Source organism: Melospiza melodia, chromosome 1 (assembly GCF_035770615.1).
Source record: "Melospiza melodia melodia isolate bMelMel2 chromosome 1, bMelMel2.pri, whole genome shotgun sequence".
In the NCBI taxonomy this organism is placed as follows: domain Eukaryota; kingdom Metazoa; phylum Chordata; class Aves; order Passeriformes; family Passerellidae; genus Melospiza; species Melospiza melodia.
The window spans coordinates 174,281,077-174,299,892 of record NC_086194.1 but is presented as its reverse complement, the minus strand read 5'-3'; the positions used below and the strand labels follow the sequence as shown (position 1 = coordinate 174,299,892).

Genomic DNA, 18,816 nt, shown 5'->3' with positions numbered 1-18,816 from the left:
CCCTAAGGCCCACTTCCTGCACCCCAGCGTCCATGTCTGCACCCCAATATCCATGTCTGTGCATCAACCTCCATGTCTGCACCCCATCACCCATGTCTGTACCACAATATCCATGTCTGTGCATCAACCTCCATGTCTGCACCCCAACAACCATGTTTGTACCACAATATCCATGTCTGCACCCCAATATCCATGTTTGCACCCAAATACCCATGACTGCACCACAATACCCTTGTCTGAACCCCAATATCCATCTCTGCACCCCAATATCCATGTCTGCACCCCATCACCCATGTCTGTACCACAATATCCATGTCTGTGCATAAACCTCCATGTCTGCACCCCAACAACCATGTCTGTACCACAATATCCATGTCTGCACTCCAATATCCATGTCTGCACCCCAATATCCATGTTTGCACCCAAATACCCATGACTGCACCACAATACCCTTGTCTGAACCCCAATATCCATCTCTGCACCCCAACATCCGTGTCTGCACCCCAACATCCGTGTCTGCACCCCAATACCCATGTCTGTACCACAACACCAATGTCTGCACCCCAATATTCGTTTCTGCACCCAAACATCCGTGTCTGCACCCCAATATCCATGTCTGCACCCCAATGTCCGTGTCTGCACCCCAATACCCATGTCTGCACCACAACACCAATGTCTGCACCCCAATATTCGTTTCTGCACCCAAACATCCGTGTCTGCACCCCAATACCCATGTCTGTACCACAACACCAATGTCTGCACCCCAATATTCGTTTCTGCACCCAAACATCCGTGTCTGCACCCCAATATCCATGTCTGCACCCCAATGTCCGTGTCTGCACCCCAATACCCATGTCTGCACCACAACACCAATGTCTGCACCCCAATATTCGTTTCTGCACCCAAACATCCGTGTCTGCACCCCAACATTCATGTCTGCACCCCAAACCCATGCCTGCGCCCCAAACCCATGCCTGCGCCCCAATATCCATGTCTGCACCCCAATATCCGTGTCTGCACCCCCGTTGTGCAGCGGCGGGCGCTGCCCGTCCCCGGTGCGGAGTCCAAAGGACGCGGGGCCGCGGCCTCGTCGTGCCGTGACTCACGGTCCAACCGCGCACCGGCGGCGCCCCGGGAGCCCCGCCGGCCGCCGCCCACCCGTGACGCGCGGCCCGACACCCACCCGTGACACGCTGTGGGTGCGGGGGCCCGTCGGGGAGCGGCAGCCGCGGCCGGGCCGATGCCCGCTGGGACGGGGCCAGCGCGGCCGCCGCGGAATGCGGGCGGCACCGGCCCGGCCCCGGCCCCGGCACGCACATTTTTCCGCCGAGAGCGCATCTGGCACAGGCGCATCTGGCACGGGCACATCTGGCACAGGCACATCTGGCGCCCGGAGCGCGGTGGGAGCCCTGCTGACGCACGTCGGGGGAGGCAGGGACACCCCGGAGCCGCGGCTACCGCGACACGGCCGAAGGTGCCACCGGAGCCGAGAGGGAGGGAGGGACACAGAGGTGACACGGCCAGGGCGGTCACAGGGCTGGCAGCGCTGCGCTCCGGCACCGCGCTCACACGGGCCGAACCTCGGCACTGGGGCCGGGCGGGTTCTGAGCCTGGACCGAGAGCCTGGGATCGTGTCGGAACCCAGGAAATTCCTCTGGCTACACTGGAGGACTCGGAACCCTGACAGGAGGTTCAGAGACCTTCAGGGCAGCCAGGGGAATGTCCTGGGTTCCGACAGGATCGCTGCGGGGCGACGGGCGGAACGGCACCCGCAGAACCGGCACCATCAGCACCGGCGCCTCCAGAACCGGCACCCCCAGCACGGCACCCCCAGGACCGGCACCCCCGGCACCGGCACTCCCAAAACAGCACCCCAGGCACTGGCACCCCCAGGACCGGCACCCCCATCACAGCACCCCCAGAACCGGCACCCCCAGGACCGGCACCCCCGGCACCGGCACCCCCCGGCTCCCGCAGGTACCGGCCGGGAGGACACGGCGGCGTCAGGGCGGGCGCTTTGAAGACCTGCCGGGGCGGCTCCTGGCACCGTCCCCGGCGGCTCCCGGGGCAGGCGGCGCCCGGCTCCCGGCCCTGGCAGCTCCCGGCTCCGGCGGCTCCTGGGCCAGCCGGGCCGGCCGGGCAGGAGCGCCCCAGTCTCGCCCGCGGCTGCCGACGCCACCGGGCCGGCCCGGCTCCCTCCCACGGCGTCTCCCACCCTCGGGGCTCCGGGGGAACCCCCCGGGAGCCACCAAGCCGCCCCCACCTCGACACCGAGCCGGGCACCTGCGCCAGGCACGGAACGGGCGCTGACAACACCGGGACTGTGCCAGCGCCGTGGTGACACCAGGGTGACACCGCCACGCACCAGGCCGGGACAATGCGGCAGCAAAGCACCAGGGCTGGGGGAGACATTGGGCCCCAGGCCAGGGAGTGCCAGGAGGTGCCAGGGTCTGAAGGTGTCAGCTGCTAGTGGGGATTGGCACCGGGGAGGTGTCAGGGCCCAGGGGACAACACCGGGAGGGGGTCAGTGCCAGGGGGTCCCTGTGGTGACACTCAGAGGAGGACCTGGGGGACCTGGCACGGCAGGATGGGCACACGGGGCACTGAGGGCAGCGGCTCCCCAAGGTATGGGAGCACGGCAGAGTGGGTGGGTACAGGGAGATGAGCTGGGACAGACACACGGCCTGCACATAGGGACACACAGATACACAGACACACAGACACACAGACAGACACAGACACACAGCGTGAACACATGGACACACAGACACACAGACACACAGACACACAGCGTGCACACAGGGACGCATAGACACACAGACACACATACACACGTTGTGCACACACAGGCACACAGGCACACAGACACACAGACACACAGACACACGACATGCACACAGGGACACACAGACACACAGTGTGCACACAGGGACACAGACACACAGCCTGCACACAGGGACACACAGACACATGGCCAGCACACCGGGACACATGGACACACAGACACACAGTGTGCACATACAGACACACAGACAGACCCACAGACGCAGCACGCACACACAGACACACGGCCACACGGCATGCACACACAGACACATGGTGTGCACACACAGATAGACACACAGACAGACACACGGACACACAGATACACGACGTGCACACAGACACACACAGATACACAGACACACAGATACACAGATACACAGACACACGGATACACAGACACACGGATACACAGAACGCATACACAGGCACAGAGACAGAGACAGAGACACACAGACACACGGACACATGGACACACGGTGTGCACACACAGACACACACGCAGACACACAAACACACAGACAGACACCAGCACGTACACACAGGGTGTGCATGCTGTGTGTCTGTAGGTCTGTCTGTGTGTCTGTATGTGCACGCATGTGCAGACACACACACACATTAGGGTGTGCAGACACACACAAACACAGAGAACACATCTGTATGCCACTGTGTGTAACACATTTGTACACACATAGACACGCCCCAGGACACCCGTGCACACACACACACACAGAGAACACATCTGTGTGCCACTGTGTGTAACACATTCCTACACAGACATGCACCAAGACACCTGTTCACACACAAACACACGTGTGCACACTGAGACACACCTGCACTGGCCCACACAGGTGTGCACATGCTCTCACACACGTGTGCACAGGCACAGACACGTGTGTGCACACACACACAGACATGCACACGCAGACATGCACACAGACATGCACATACACAGCATGCACACATGCACAGAGACATACATAAACACACAGAGGCACACACAAAAGCACACAAACACACACAGAGCCACACATAAACACACAGAAACACGCACAAAAACACCCACAAACACACATTTACACAATCACCCTTTCCTGGCAGAGCCCGCCCCAAACAGCGCAGCCCAGCCTGGCCTCAGGGCGGGGTCACAGAGGGGGCGTTGATCGGAGCGGGGGGGGGGATCCGCGCTCACCCCGCCCTTCCCGGTGTCCCCCCGCCCTCCCGCCGCTCCCGGCTCTCCCCCCCGTCCCGCCGCTCCCGCACCCCCGCTCCGGGACCCCCCCGCGCTCCCCTCCCGCCCCGGGACCCCCCCGCTCGCCGCCCCGCGCCCCCCCCCGGTCCCGCTCCCCTCGGTCACCGGTGCAGCAGAGCCGGGCGCTCAGGTACCGCCGCCTCTCGGGCCCGGAGCCGCCGCTCAGCCAGTCTCCCCCGGGACCCGACATGGCTCCGCCGGACGGCACCGGACGGGACCCACCATCCACCGACGGACGGACGGACGGACGGACCCACGGCCGGGACCGACCAGCGGCACCGGGCGGACGGGACGGGACGGGCGGGGGGGGGAAACGGGCGGGACCCGCCCCGCTCCGCCCCGCCCTCCCCTCAGCGGCCCCGGCTGCGCCACCGCCCGCGGCACCCGGGGAAACCGGAGGATTCCGGGGGAACACCCGGTCCCTGCAGCGCGGGGGAAACTCCATCCCACCCCCGGGGCGCGGTCCGGACGGGACCCCCCTTCCCGCACTCGGGACCCCCGTGCTGGGACCCTGCACCCCGCACACACAGCCGGAACCCTGCGCTCCCCTTTCCCCCGCACGGAGCCCCCAGGACCACCCGGTACCGCGGTCACGGGGCTCCCCGACACCTCCAGGCCCGCGGCCCGGCCCCTCCACACACACAGAGCTCCGGGGTGGGGGCAGCCTGTGCCCCCCCAGCACAAACCGCTGACTCCAGCACCCACTCCTCCCATTCCTGTCATTCCTCCCCGCTTCCTCTCCCCACAGGGGTCCCTGTGCCAAGGGCAGCCCTCAGCGCGTTTCCCGGAGGGCTTTTCCCCACCGACGCCTCCCAACCTGCCGGGACCCCCAGTGCCCCCACCCCGCGGTCGGACGAGCCCGGCAGCACCTCAGGGCGGGATCTGTTTGTGCTGGGAAGGGGTTTGCTGCGGGGACGGGGGTCCTGGGGGATGCCGCAGCATCCCGGTGTCCCGCAACCCCCCGGCCCCCACAGGTCACCTTCTGCAGGCCCGCAGCAGCAGCAGCAGCAGAGAGAGAAGCCCATGGCGCGGCCCGGCCCGGCGCCCCCCGCCCCGCTCGGCGTCCGACCGCGTCTGGTGGGAGCGCAGCGGAATCCGCGCCCGGAGCGCGGCCAGAGCGCGGCCAGTGACTCACACAGCCCACGGCCCCCGCCAGCCCGGCTCCTCCTGCTCCCGGGCAGCGCAGCCCAGCCCCGGCCGCTCTGCTGGGACCCCCCGGCCCGCAGGGCTGTGGGCAGAGCGCAGCAGGCAGCTGGCACACAGCTGGAGGGGCTGGAACCACCAGGCATGGGCACAGGCATGGGCACAGGCATGGCATTGCATGGCGTGGCATGGCACGGCACGGCATGGCACAGGACCCCCGGTCAGGAGTAGTTTGAGGTGGCTGCAGCCCGTGCCAGCACCCTGGGTGCTGAGGGGGCTGCTGGAGCAAGGCACATCCCATGGGGGTCTCGGGGGGTCTCGGGGGGCTTGAGGGGGGTCTAGCGTTAAACCCCAACATGGCACAAGCCAGGCAGGATGAACCAGGCCAGCAGCAAGGCCCGGGTGTGGGGGCTGGGCACGGCACGGCGCGGCACGGCACGGCACGGCGCCGAGGCACGGCTCAGCCCCACGGCAGCGGCAGCGCCGCATCTGTGCTGCGGAGATAAGGAGCCGGGGGGGCGGGGGGGGGGCCGAGCCGGGCCGATAGCAGCCTGCGAACGGGGAACGCCGCCTGGAACGGGACACGTGCCCCGTGGGATGCGCCCGCCACGCCCGCCACGCTTCCCGCACGCTGCCAGGGCCCCGCCACGCTTCCCACGGCTCCGGGACGCTTCCCACGGCTCCGGGACGCTTCCCACGGCGGCACCGCGCAGGACGTGGGACAGCGGCGGGAAGAGCTTCCCCATGGCCGCCAGAGGCAGCGCCGGGGGGCGGAGGCCGTGCCGGGGGGGCCGAGATGGGGATGCCGGTGGTTGCCAGCCACGGCCCCTCGAGGCTGGTGAGTCACCGCTGCGGCCAGAAGCAACATCCACCAACGCTCCCGGCCTGGCACAGCCAGAGCCGCCAGCGCGGTGGAAAAGCTGAGTGGAGCGGAAAGGGGGACACGGGGGGGGTTCCAAACCTCTGGGGCCCCCACACGCCCGCTGCCGCCACGTCTCTGGCAGCCTTGGAAACCGGAGCGGAGCCAAACAAACAGCGGCATCCTGCTGCCAAAAGCAGCCGGCGCCGCCGCCAGGCTGCCAAGCTCTGCCTCGCCCGCCCGAGCTTCCTCAGCGCTCTGCCCTGCAGCGCTCTGCCTCGCAGCCCCGCGGGCATGGCCATGCGGACCCGGACGGGAGTTCCGGCTGAGCTTTTCGGTTCCCCGAAAACACCTGCCTTGGCACTGTGCCAGGAGTGACCCGGAGCGCAGCTGGTACAGCCCCTCGTGGGCACCAGGCAGCCCCTTTGGGGGAACCGGGAAACCCACCGCGGACACCGGGCAGCCCCTTCGTGGGCACCGTGAAGCCCCCCTGCGGGCAGCCCCTTCGTGGGCACCGGGAAGCCCCTTGTTGGTACCAAGAAGTTCCTTTTTGGGCACCGGGCGGCCCCTTGTGGGCACCGGGAAACCCCTTGTTGGCACCGGGAAGCCCCTTCGTGGGCACAGAGAAACCCACCACGAACACCGGGAAGCCCCTTGTTGGTACCGGGCAGCCCCCTGCGGGCACCGGGTAGCCCCTTGTGGGCACCGGCACCCCCTTGTTGGCAGCGAGCAGCGCCCCTTTCCCCCCACGAGGGTTTCACGATCAGCACTCTAAACTAAACCCCCTGCCCCGCCGTGGCACAGCGGAGCGCCGGGCACCACGGGGAGCACCGGGCACCATAGGGGGCACAGGGCACCACCGGGGGCGCCGGGCACCACCGAGGGCACAGGGCACCACTGGGGGTTACAGGGCACCACCGGGGACACCGGGCACCTCCGGGACCACCGAGCACCACAGGGAGCACCCCCGAGCCCCGCGGGACGGGAGAGCTGCGCCCTCAGCACCGCCCAGCGCAGCCGATGCTGCCGGAGCCCCCCGGGCGCTCGCAGCTCGCAGTGATGGGCCCCGGCAGGTGCGACCTTGGGGGTGTCCTTCGGGCTGGAGCCGCGCCAGGGACAGCGGCCCAGCCCCGGTGTCCCCCCCGGCGGGGGCTCCGGGCCGCCCAAGGTGCCCTGCCCGCCTTATCTGGCACCGGCACCGGCAGCGGCGGCCGCGGATCGCACCGGCCGCGGGCTCGGCGCGTTCCCAGCGCGGCGGCCGCGGGAGCGGAGCCATCCCGGAGCGGCGGCGGCCGCGTGACGGTGCCCGGTGCCACACACAGACCGACGGAAGCCGCGGCCAACGCCCTGGAAAGTGCCAGGGGGGAGGGAGGGCCGGGGCCGCGGGCAGAGCCCCGGCAGCTCGGGTACAGGTGGCTCCGGGGGTGCGGGGGGGTCTCACAGGACCCCCAGACACCGGCACCCTCTCTGCCCTTCCCGGACCCCTCTGTCACCGGATATCTGCCCCCAAAAGCATTTGGCACCTCCGTGCCTCGGGATGGGGATGCTGCGGGAGGGTTTGGGCAGCTCCTGGCGCGACCCCCACCACAAAAAGCGCCAGAGTGCACAGGGGTGGGCAAGGGCCGTGGCACCGGGGGAGGGCACACTCTGTCCGTGCTGAGTCATCCCTGGGTACCGTCACCCCCTCCCCGCCTGGGTACCACTCCCCCCGGGATGCTGCCCCACGGCAGGTGACGCCCCCCAGAGCCCAGGGCAGCGCGTCGCTCCCCTTGTCCCCCATCCCACCGTGGGTGCGAACCCCCCGGATCCCCGCAGGACCCCCCACCCACCCGGGACCCGCGGGGTGCGGGTATCGTGTGGCTCCCCCCGTGCTCGTGCCCGCGCCCGGACCGGTGGGCGGGGCGAGGGGCCGAGCCGAGCGCGGCGCGGGGGGGCCGAGCGGGGCCCAACTCACCGGTGCCCCCCGGCTCGTCCCGCTGCCGCCGCCAGTACCAGACCAGGGCGAGGGATGCCGCGTGCCCCGCCGCCACCAGCGATGGGAACAGGGACCCGCTGTCCTCCATGAGGGGCACGGCGCGGCTCGGCACCGGCCGGGCTCGGCGGGTCAGGGACGAACCAGCGCCCGCCCCCACGGGGCAGCGCCCTCTCCGCCTTAACCCCTCCCGAACCGCGCCTGGAGACGCCTCCTGCCCGCCGCACCGGCAGGGCCCCCCCGTGTCCCCCCCGTTCCGCGTCTTCGCCCCCCCCCGCGAAGTGTCCCCTTCTTCCCGGCTTTTTATATCCCGGGACAAGGAGCCCTGGCGGCGCCAGCCCCCCCCCCGTTCCCGTCCTTTCCGCAGCCCCACCGGTCTCACCCACCCGGTACGACCTTCATGGGCAGGCAGGGTGCGGGCAGGTGCGGGCAGGGTGCGGACAGGTGCGGAGCGTGAGCGAGGGCGCAGCGCGGCTCCGCCGGTGGCGGCGGGGGCTAGGGGGGGCGGGCAGGGCGCGGGTGTCGATATAAATAACCGGGGCCCGTCACCGAGCCCGAGTTAGAACATGACACGGGCGGGGGCGGGACGGGGCGACCGCGGCGGCGCCCCAGGACCCCCGGACCCCCCGGCAGCGGGGCGGGTGGGGACCGTCACCTCGGGGGTCGCTGTGGCATCAAGACTAAGAGCCCCGGTACGGCCCCGCCGCTGAAGGAGGCCGCCCCCCGAGCAGGGGGGAAAATGGGGCATATGGGGGCTCCCGGGACCCCTCCGCCCCGCGGGGACCCCGCAATCCCGGCCGCCGGCGCGACCCCGTCCCCGCAAGCCGGGAATCCAGGCCAGATTTTCCGGCAGCGGCTCCCGGGGCGGAGGCAAAGCCTGGAGCCGGATCCACTGGCACGGCGGGACTGGACGGGAGGGGCGGGGCGCCGCGATCGCGTCCCACGGGAGGGTCGCGGGACACCGCAGCCCCCGAGCCCAGCGCGATGTGCGACCCCAACCCTGGGCAGAGCTCCGGGGAACCCCTCCCGTGCCCACGGGCCGTGGGTGCCGCCCGCGCAGGACCCGCACCCACGGGGCAGCAGCGCCCGGGCCCGGCCCCCCCGCCGGCCGGTGACTCACGGCGCTGGCAGGGCCCGGGCTCGGCGCCTCCAGGCTGGAAACTTGGACCGGAGGCGGCTGCCCACGGCCACTGGCTGACTCACAGCCCGGGGGGATCGGGGGGGCCCCTCGCCGCCGCCTCGGAGCGACACCGCAGCTGCCCCGCCCGGGGGGGGTGGGACACCGGACGCCCCGCACCCCCGCCGGTCCAGCTGCCGCCGATCGTGTGTCGGGATCGCGTGTCGCCAAGGAGGAGGGGCTGGGGACCCCTCCCGGCAGTGGCAGCCCCCTCCCCAGCAGCAATGCCCGCCCCAGCTGCCGCCGTCTGTCCGACCCACCCCAGGCCCCGTGGGGACCTCGGGGAGCAAAATCCCCACGGAATGTCTGCCCTTGGCCATGGCCTCCCTGAAGCGCTGCTCCCCACGGCACGGACACCCGACGGCACGGATCCCCCCCCCAGCACAGCCCCCCCGGCACAGCGGCCTCCCCACTGTGGTGGAGCCAGGGAGGGCGGCAGCAATGCCACCCCTGCAGCACCCCGGGTCCTGCCACCCCACCGGCCTCTGGGGACCCCGGGAAGCCACCTCACTGCGCCCCAGCCCCCGTGATCCCCCAGCGACCACTCCTGCCCAGAGCATCCCCGAGGTGTCAGAGGGGCACGGCGAGGATCCCCCAGTGCCCTCCTCCCTCCCCAGACAGAGCAGGGGCCTGCAGGTACCCCCACCCCATCCTCGGCTCGGAACTGGGGGGGTTTAGGGCGCCTTAAGGACTTGTCCTTGTCCCAGACCCCTCTGGCAGCAGCGGGGCTCGAGTGCCCCCCACCCACGAGCGCATCCCGGGGCACTGATCGGTACCTGCGGCCGGGCCGGGCTGGGGGGGCGGCTGGCACAGCCCCTGCCCCGCGCTGACGGCGGCGGCTTCCACGTGCCCCTGGGCCTCGTCCTTCCTGCGGTAGAGGCGGTCACCGGCGGCAGGACGCGCCCGGGGGTTGCCAGCGCCGGCCGGGGCAGCGGCGCGCCGGGGCTCGGGCCGGGGGGCGGCGGGGCGCGGAACGCGCTGCAGCGAGCGCGGCACCACGTCCGGCGGCAGCCGCAGGTACTGGCGCAGGTGGGCCACCCCGGCGTCCGTCAGGTACCAGTAGAGGTGTCGCCAGGCCGCCGTCTGTCGCACGAGGCCGCGGGAGCGCAGCGAGGCCATGGCGCGCCGCACCTCCACGTTGGCCACGCCGGGCAGCTGCGGGTGGGTGCGCCGGGGGCAGCCGTCCCGCTCCCCGACCAGGACACCCTCGCGAAACAGCAGCTCCAGGATGGAGCGGAGCCGCTCCAGCGGCATCAGCATCCCCGCCACCATGGCCGGGCAGCGCGGCGCGGGGCACGGCCCGCAGGGCTCGGTCACAGCTCAGCACCGCTCCGTATGGCACAGCCCACGCTGCCCCAGCACAGCCCAGTACGGCCCGGCACAGCCCAGTATGGCCCGGCACGGCCCAGCTCACTATGGTCCGGTACGGCCCAGCACGGTCCCACACAGCTCAGGTGCTCCAGCCCAGCCCGGCACGGTCCGGTTCGGCCCGGTACGGCCCGGCACGGTCCAGCGCGGTCCGGTACAGCCCCGTATGGCCCGGCACGTCCCGGCGCGATCCGACACGGAGCGGCGCTGGCTGCCGGCACGGCGGGAGCGGCTGCGGCTCCACCCCCGGCCGGGGGGGTCAGGGGGGGCCCCAGGCCCAGCCCTGACTCACCAGCGGCCCCTCCCCGGCCCCGGCTCCCTCCCGGGGGGGGCACGGCCGGAGCCGCCTCCCCCTTCCCCCCCCGCCCCGACCCACCGGGCCGGTTCCTGCGTGGGAACCCCCGCGGGTTCCGCCCCGCCCCCGCCCCGGGGAGTGCCCGGGGGACCCTGAACCGGGAGGGGGACACCGAGCCGGGGGGGTGTCCCTGAGCCGGGGGGATCCTGCAGAGGGAGGGGCACACTGAGATGCAGGGGTCTCTGAGCTCGGGAGGGGCGCCCTGCGCCCGGGGGTTCCCGAGCTCGGAGAGGACCGAGAGCCGGGGTCCCTGGGAGGAGGGAGGCTCTGGGCCGGGCACGGCCCCTCCCGGATCGCCGAGCATCCCGGGCTGCAGGGAGAACCACGGGCTGCGGGCACAGCCACGGACTGCAGGGGGACGAGCAGGTGCACGGGCACGGGTGGGGTGCGGGCAGGGGCGCGGGCACGGGCAGGGCTCGGCAGCCACATCCTGCCACGTCAATATTTGCTCTGCTCCTGCCCCTGTTTGTCCCGGCTTCCCCAGGGGGACCCCCCGGCGGTGACACAGCCCCAGCAGTGGCACAGCCCCAGCAGTGGCACAGCCCCGGCGGTGGCACAGCTGCGCCGCGCCACGCCCTCCGGGTGGCAGGTGGGGACGAACGAGAGGCAGCTGCCACTCCCCCGAGCCCCCCGGCACCGAGCACCGCCCGACAACCCGCACCGGCACGGCGGGGCCACCAGCACGGCCCCCGGCAGGGCAGCGGGACCCCGGCACGGCCCCCGGCACGGCAGCGGGACCCCCAGCACCGGAGGGCACCGGAGACCTCTCCTCTCCGGGTTCTGTGTGAGGGGGTGTGGGGTGGCACCCCCATCGCAGAGCAGGAGGAACTGGGGTGCCAGGCTGTCCCCCACGCCGGGGGGTCCCAGGCTCACAGACCCCAAAAGGGGAGAAACGCCCCCCGGGATCCCTCAGCACCCCTGGACAGGCAGAGTGAGGTCGGGGCACAGGGATGATGCTGCGCGGCTGCAGCAGGAGCCCCCGGCAGCCTTGGCGGGATGGAGGGACACCCCCACGGCACCCCTGTCCCTGCCGATGGGATTCACTGGGATTCACTGGGATTTACTGGGATTCACTGGTGGGGAGCAGCGACCCAGGCATGGGGGCCTGCAGCTTTGGGGGATGGAGGGACACCCCCACAGCACCTCGGTCCGTGCTGATGGGATTCACTGGGAGTTACTGGGATTCACTGGTGGGGAGCAGCGACCCAGGCATGGGGGGCTGCTGCCTGCGGGGTGCCCGCCCCAGAGCTGCCCCGGGGATCCCAAACCCGCTGGGCTGATGTGCACGCACTGGCATCTCCGGGGGCCCCACCAGGACTTGCACAACTTCCCCATCCCCGAGGGCAGAGCCGGGTGGCAGAGTGGGGCACTGCGAGAGCCCCCATCACCGGGGCCCCAGCACAGCTGGTGCAGCGGCACTGGGAGCACTGGGAGCACTGGGGTGCCCAGAGCCCCTCAAAGGGAACCCCTTGGGAGAGCATCAGTGGCCTGAGCCCCACCTCCGCTTGCTCCACCCAAAGAGGCCCACAGCACCCCGGAACCCCGGTGGGGTGGGATTGATGGCAGGGGCGAGGGGGATGGAGGGAGAGGGAGTGATGAGGGGCAGGGATGGGGATAAAGGGGGGCAAAGATGAGAAATTACGGGGTGCAGCAATGGGGGAGTGGTGGTGCCTGCGATGGAGGAAGCACTGGGGGCATTTATAGGGAAGTGACGGGGGACAAGGATGGGGATAAAGGGGGGCAGAGATGAGAAATGGGGAGCAGCAATGGGGGAGTGCTGGCTCCTGCGATGGGGGAGGCACTGGAGGCATCTCTAGGGGAATGCTGGAGGCAGGGATGGGGATAAAGGGGGAAAGGGATGGGGACAAAGCAGGGCAGACAGGAGAAATAGGGAGCAGCAATGGGGGAGTGGTGGTGCCTGCAATGGAGGAAGCACTGGGGGCATTTATAGGGAAGTGATGGGGGCAAGGATGGGGATAAAGGGGGGCAGAGATGAGAAATGATGGGGAGCAGCAATGGGGAGTGGTGGTGCCTGCGATGAAGGAAGCACTGGGTGCATCTCTAGGCAAGTGACAGGGGACAGGAATGGGGATAAAGGGGCCAAAGATGAGAAATGGGGAGCAGCAATGGGGGAGTGCTGGGGGCAGGGATGGGGATAAAGGGGGAAAGGGATGGGGACAAAGTGGGGCAGACAGGAGAAATGAGGAGCAGCAATAGGGGAGTGATGGAGGACAGGGGTGGGGATAAAGGGGGCCAGAGATGAGAAATGATGGGGAGCAGCAATGGGGGAGTGATGGCTCCTGCAATGAAGGAAGCACTGGGGGCACATCTAGGGGAGTGAAGGGGGATAGGGATGGGGATAAAGGGGGCCAGAGATGAGAAGTGATGGGGAGCAGCAATGGAGGAGTGCTGGCACCTGCGATGGAGGAAGCACTGGGGGCATCCCTAGGGAAGTGACGGGGACAGCAGGAGCGTGTCCCCCCCAGGCGCGGCCCCGCACCCCCGGCCCGCAGCGGGGTCACGGCCGCGCCGGCGGCTCCCCGCCTGCCTCCCTCCGGGAAGTGCCGCGTCAGCGCCCGCCGCCCGCCGTGATCCAACGCGATGTGACAGCGGGGCCACCGCCAGCGTCCCGCCGCTGTCCCCGCGCCGGGCAGGGCGCGCCGAACCCCGCACCCACCGGGAGGAGCCGTCCCGCATCGGCCCCGCGGCTGCGCTCGCCGCCTCGCAGCTCGGGGTCAGCACGGGGGGCTGGGGCACCCCACAATCCCGCTCCTGTGCGCCCCATGTGCTCCTCACCCCTACCCCATGGAAGCCTCGGGCAGTTCCCCAAATGTGGGGCGGGCAGCGCTTGCGGCAGCGGCTTCTGGCCACGGGCCCGGCGCTGCCGTCCCGGTGCCGGTGCCAGCGGCGGTGCCGGTGCCAGTGCCGGGGTCTGGCGGGGCCGCCGGGCTCCCCGTGCCCAGCGGAACAAAGCGGCGGCTGTTTGCGGAGGGCAGCGCGGCCAGCGGCCGGCTCATAATGAGGCCGGTGCCGGCGGGGGTCCCGGCGCCAGCGGGGATCCCTGGGACGCTTCCCACCGTAAATCAGCCTGGCCGCAGCCCGGGCTCTGCCGGAGGGGGACACGACCCGGGATCCTTTCTCTGGGCCCTGCGGCATCGCCACAGCGGCTGGGCGCCCTGAGCCCGCCGGGGTCCATCCCGAGCCTTGCCGGGATCGTCCCCACCCGGCTGAGATCCATCCCAACCCCACCCACCCGAGATCCATCACGACCCCCGCCGGTGTCCGACCCTCCCCGACTTCACCCCGAGGCTGCCGGGCTCCATGGCGACTTTCCCGGCCTCCATCCCATCTCTGGCCGGGTCCATGCCCACCCTGGCCGGGGTCCGTCCGGCGGCTGGCGGCGGTGGCTCTGTGCCCGCTGCTGCGGTGCCACGGGGCCCGGTGGCCGCAGCAGCCCCGTGACCGGCACCCGCCGGTGCCCGTTACTCACGGCCCAGCGCTCCGGCTCCGCAGCGCGGCTCGGTAACTCGGCCAGGGGCCCGGCGGCACCGAGCAACTCCGAGCGGCGCCGGCGATGCCGGGGCGTCCCCGCTGACCCCCGCCCTCCTGCCCGCGCTGCGCCATTGGCACGGGAGGGATGCGGAGCTCCCCGGGACGCGGCCCCCACCCCCGCGGGACGCGGAGCCCTCCCCGGGACGCGGAATCGCCGCCGGTGCCCGCGGGCCTGGCCCGGGAGCGCTCGCGGTGCCCCCTTTGCCGGTACCTTTGAGGGAGGCGATCTCGTGGTGGATGCCCCGCGCCCCCTCCATGGCCGCCCGCACTCCCGCACGCTGCCGGCCGGTCCCGCAGCCCCGGGGCGGGTCCGTCCCGCCCCCCCGGCCGCGGCCCCGCCCCGCCCCGCCGCCGCAGCCCCCCGCCCCTGCGGCACCGACACCGCCCCCCCCTCCGGCGGATGGGACCGGCCCCGCAGCCCCCCGGGCGCGGCGCGGCGCGGCACGGCACGGCACGGCGCGGCACGGCACGGAGTCCCGGCAGCGCGGCCCCCTCGGCACGGCACGGCAGAGACCCTCCCCATCAATAACAGCACAGCCCCCCCCAGCACAGACCCCTGACCCCCCCAGCACAGCAGAGACCCCCCTCTCATCAGCACAGCCCCCTCAGCACAGCCCCCTGACTCCCACAAGCACGGCACAGACCCTCCCCCCAGCACAGCACAGACCCCTCCCCACCAGTGTGCTCCGACCTCCCAGACCCCCCCGGCACAAACCTCCCTCCACACCAGTGTGTTCCCACCCCCTAGATCCCCCCCACAGCACAGCACAGACCCCCTCCCACCCAGCACACACTGTGCCCGCCATGCCCAGCCCCAGTACAGCCCCCCAGTTCCCCCCCAGTGGGGCCATCCCCGAGGTGTGGGGGGGTCTCAGTCCAGCCCTACCAGCAGTGTTGGGTGGGGGTCTGTCCCTGAGGGGGCAGGGGACCTCCCCAGCTGGCACTGGCACCACGGTCCGGGGCCAGCCAGGCCTCAGGCTCAGCTCTGCATGGCCACACCAGCCCCAAAGCCAGCCAGGAATGGCCACTGCACTGGGGACACCAGCCAGCCCTGGGGACACCAGGAGGGGCTGTGGCATGGCCACCACACTGTGGCCACCAGCCAGCCCTGGAGACACCAAGGACTGTGATATGGCCACCACACTGTGGCCACCAGCCAGCCCTGGGGACACCAAGAATTGTGTCATGGCCACCACATTGCGGTCACCAGCCAGCCCTGGGGACACCAAGGACTGTGGTATGGCCACCACACTGTGGCCACCAGCCAGCCCTGGGGACATCAAAAGGGGCTGTGGCATGGCCACCACAGTGTGGTCACTGCCAGCCCTGCGGACACCAAGGACTGTGGCATGGCCACCACAGTGTGGCCACCAGCCAGCCCTGGGGACACCTGGAGGGGCTGTGGCATGGCCACCACACTGTGGCCATCACACTGAGGACACTGGCAAGCATCCAAGCCCCAGGGACATCAGGAGGGACTGTGGCATGGTCACCATAGTGCTGCCACTGGGCCACTGTCACTCCCAGGGACACTGGGAAGGACTGTGGCACAGCCACTGCACTGTGGCATGGCCCCTGTGACCCCCAGCCATCCCAGGCACCCTGGCATGGTCCCCACCCCAAACCCTGGTGAAGGGCTGGGGGGTCCCAGGGCCCAGCTGTCCCTCACAGGTGACAGTGCATGAACACCGTGCCAGGCCTGGTGACAATGTGACAACGTGACAATGTGACAATGACAGTGGTGATGATGGCAGTGGAGACAGTGTCCTCCAGCCTGGCTTCAGTGCCCACCAGGCCCTGTGCCACATTAATGGCTCCAATAAAGGGGGCACGAGGTGCTTGGCACCCATTTCACTTTGGGATCCCAGCACCCTCGGTGCCCCCAGCCCCACGCCTGGGCCACCACAGCTCCTCCAGCCCTGCCCCACACGTGGCAGAGTCCCTGGCAGCGCGGCTGCTGGGTCCCCTGGGCTCTGGGCCTCGGGGATGGCACGTGCCAGCCGCTGGCAGGGATCAGCAGCCCCGATGGGCTCCGTGCCCACCCCGCTGTGTCACCGCCGCTGTGTCACCCTGCCCGGCTGTGCTGGCTCAGCCCTGACATCACCAGCCCTGCAGACAAACTGCCCTCGGGCCACTGAGCCACCGGGCATCCACGGCCAGCCCTGGCCAGGGCAACAAACCTGCCAGCACCTGGCAAGGGGGCACAGGGACCCCCAATCTTGGTCCCCTGTTGGTACCCAGTGAGGTGGGACAGTGCAGTGACACCAAACTCTCTGTGCAGTGACGCCAAGCCCTCTGCCACTCTCTGAGGAGTGACACTGAGCACAGCTCGTGTACAACAGCACCAAACCCTGGCACCAAGCAAGGTGGGGTCACACGGTGACACCAAGCCCTCTGCCACAGTCTGAGGAGTGACTGCATGGTGACATCAAGCCCAGCCCGTGTCCAAAACCTGGCACGTGGGGTCACATGGTGACACCAAACCTACCAGCAGCTGGCAAGGGGGCACAGGGACCCCCAATCTAGGTGCCCTGATGGCACCCAGTGAGGTGACACTGTGCAGTGACACCAAACCCTCTGTGCAGTGACACCAAACCTCTGGCACTCACTGAGGAGCGACACCAACTCCAGCCATGTCCAAACCCCACCACTGAGCAAGGTGGGGTCACACAGTGATATCAAACACCTGGCAAGGTGAGGTGACACGGTGACAGCAAACACCTGGCCCAGGACCTACAGCACTGAACCTGCCAGCACCCATTGAGGTGGCACAGCACGGTGACAGTGAACACCTGCCAGCACCTGGAGAGATGGCACAGCACGGTGACAATGAACACCTGCCAGCACCTGGAGAGGTGGCACAGCACGGTGACAATGAACACCTGCCAGCACCCATTGAGGTGGCACAGCACGGTGACAATGAACACCTGCCAGTACCTGGAGAGGTGGCACAGCACAGTGACAGTGAACACCTGCCAGCACCTGGAGAGATGGCACAGCACGGTGACAATGAACACCTGCCAGCACCCATTGAGGTGGCACAGCACGGTGACAATGAACACCTGCCAGCACCTGGAGAGGTGGCACAGCACGGTGACAATGAACACCTGCCAGCACCCATTGAGGTGGCACAGCACGGTGACAATGAACACCTGCCAGCACCTGGAGAGGTGGCACAGCACGGTGACAGTGAACACCTGCCAGTACCTGGAGAGATGGCACAGCACGGTGACAATGAACACCTGCCAGCACCTGGAAAGGTGGCACAGCACGGTGACAATGAACACCTGCCAGCACCCATTGAGGTGGCACAGCACGGTGACAATGAACACCTGCCAGCACCTGGAGAGGTGGCACAGCACGGTGACAGTGAACACCTGCCCAGGGAGGTGGGACTGCATGGTGACAATAAACCCCTGCCAGCAGCTGCCAAACCCTGTGCCACCCCTGCCGGTGGCACCCGGGCCGTGCTGAGATCTGCCAGGCTCAGACGCGCCGAGCCGCTCCTGACAGCGCCAAGTGCCCCAGGGTCCCTCAGCCGGGGGACATGGGGACAGTGCCACAGCTGTTGGTGACACAGACAGGGACCGCAGGCCGTTCCCAGCACCCCAACACCGGGATGCCCCTCTGGGGGAGCAGCCAGACCCCCTATGGCCGGGACCCCGCAGCGGGGACAGCTGGGACCCCCGGCTCGGCCCGGGGGGGCTCCCCCCGCACGCAGCACCGCTCCCATGTAAGGGCATGGCCGCGGCCGCTGCCGCCCCACGCCGCGACACCGGGGCGCCCTCGGCCACGGGCAGGCACCGGGGGCACGGCCGGGGCCAGAGCCACCTCCCGGCGCGGGGCTCGCACCCCGAGATGCCACCGATGTCACCAGTGCCACCAATGCCACCGATGTCACCGATGCCACCACCGATCACCGGCGTGCCCCTTGCCTCCGCACCCCGACCACCCTGAGTATCCCTTCCGCGCCCCCCCAGCCCCCCGGCAGCCCCTCTGTCCCCAGAACATTCCGACGGACCCCCCCGCCCCTCCACGACGCCCCCGACCCCTCCGGTCGCTCCGGGGGTCGCGGGCAGAGCCCCCCCAGCCCCCCGAGCCCCGGCGAGGGCAGTGACCGGGGGGTCCCCGCGGGGTCGGCGCTGCCGGGCCGTGTCCCCCGGCCCCCCCAGCCCCCCCGGGCCGGCCCCCCCGGCCGTGCCGGGGCTGGCGGTGCCCGCCGTGCCCAATTATGGGAATGAGCGGCCGCGCTGCCCCGGGGCCCCTCCCGCGGCCGGCGCCCCACGGCGCCCCCCGGCCGGCCCGACTGGGGCGG

The 18,816-nt window shown here is 69.9% G+C and overlaps 1 protein-coding gene across 1 annotated transcript in view; it reads right to left on the bottom strand.

Moving 5' to 3' along the window:
* The window catches only part of LOC134419370 (plectin-like), a 98,736-nt gene that overhangs the window by 78,203 nt on the left and 1,717 nt on the right, over positions 1–18,816 (bottom strand). The gene's annotated exons all lie outside the window — the stretch shown is intronic.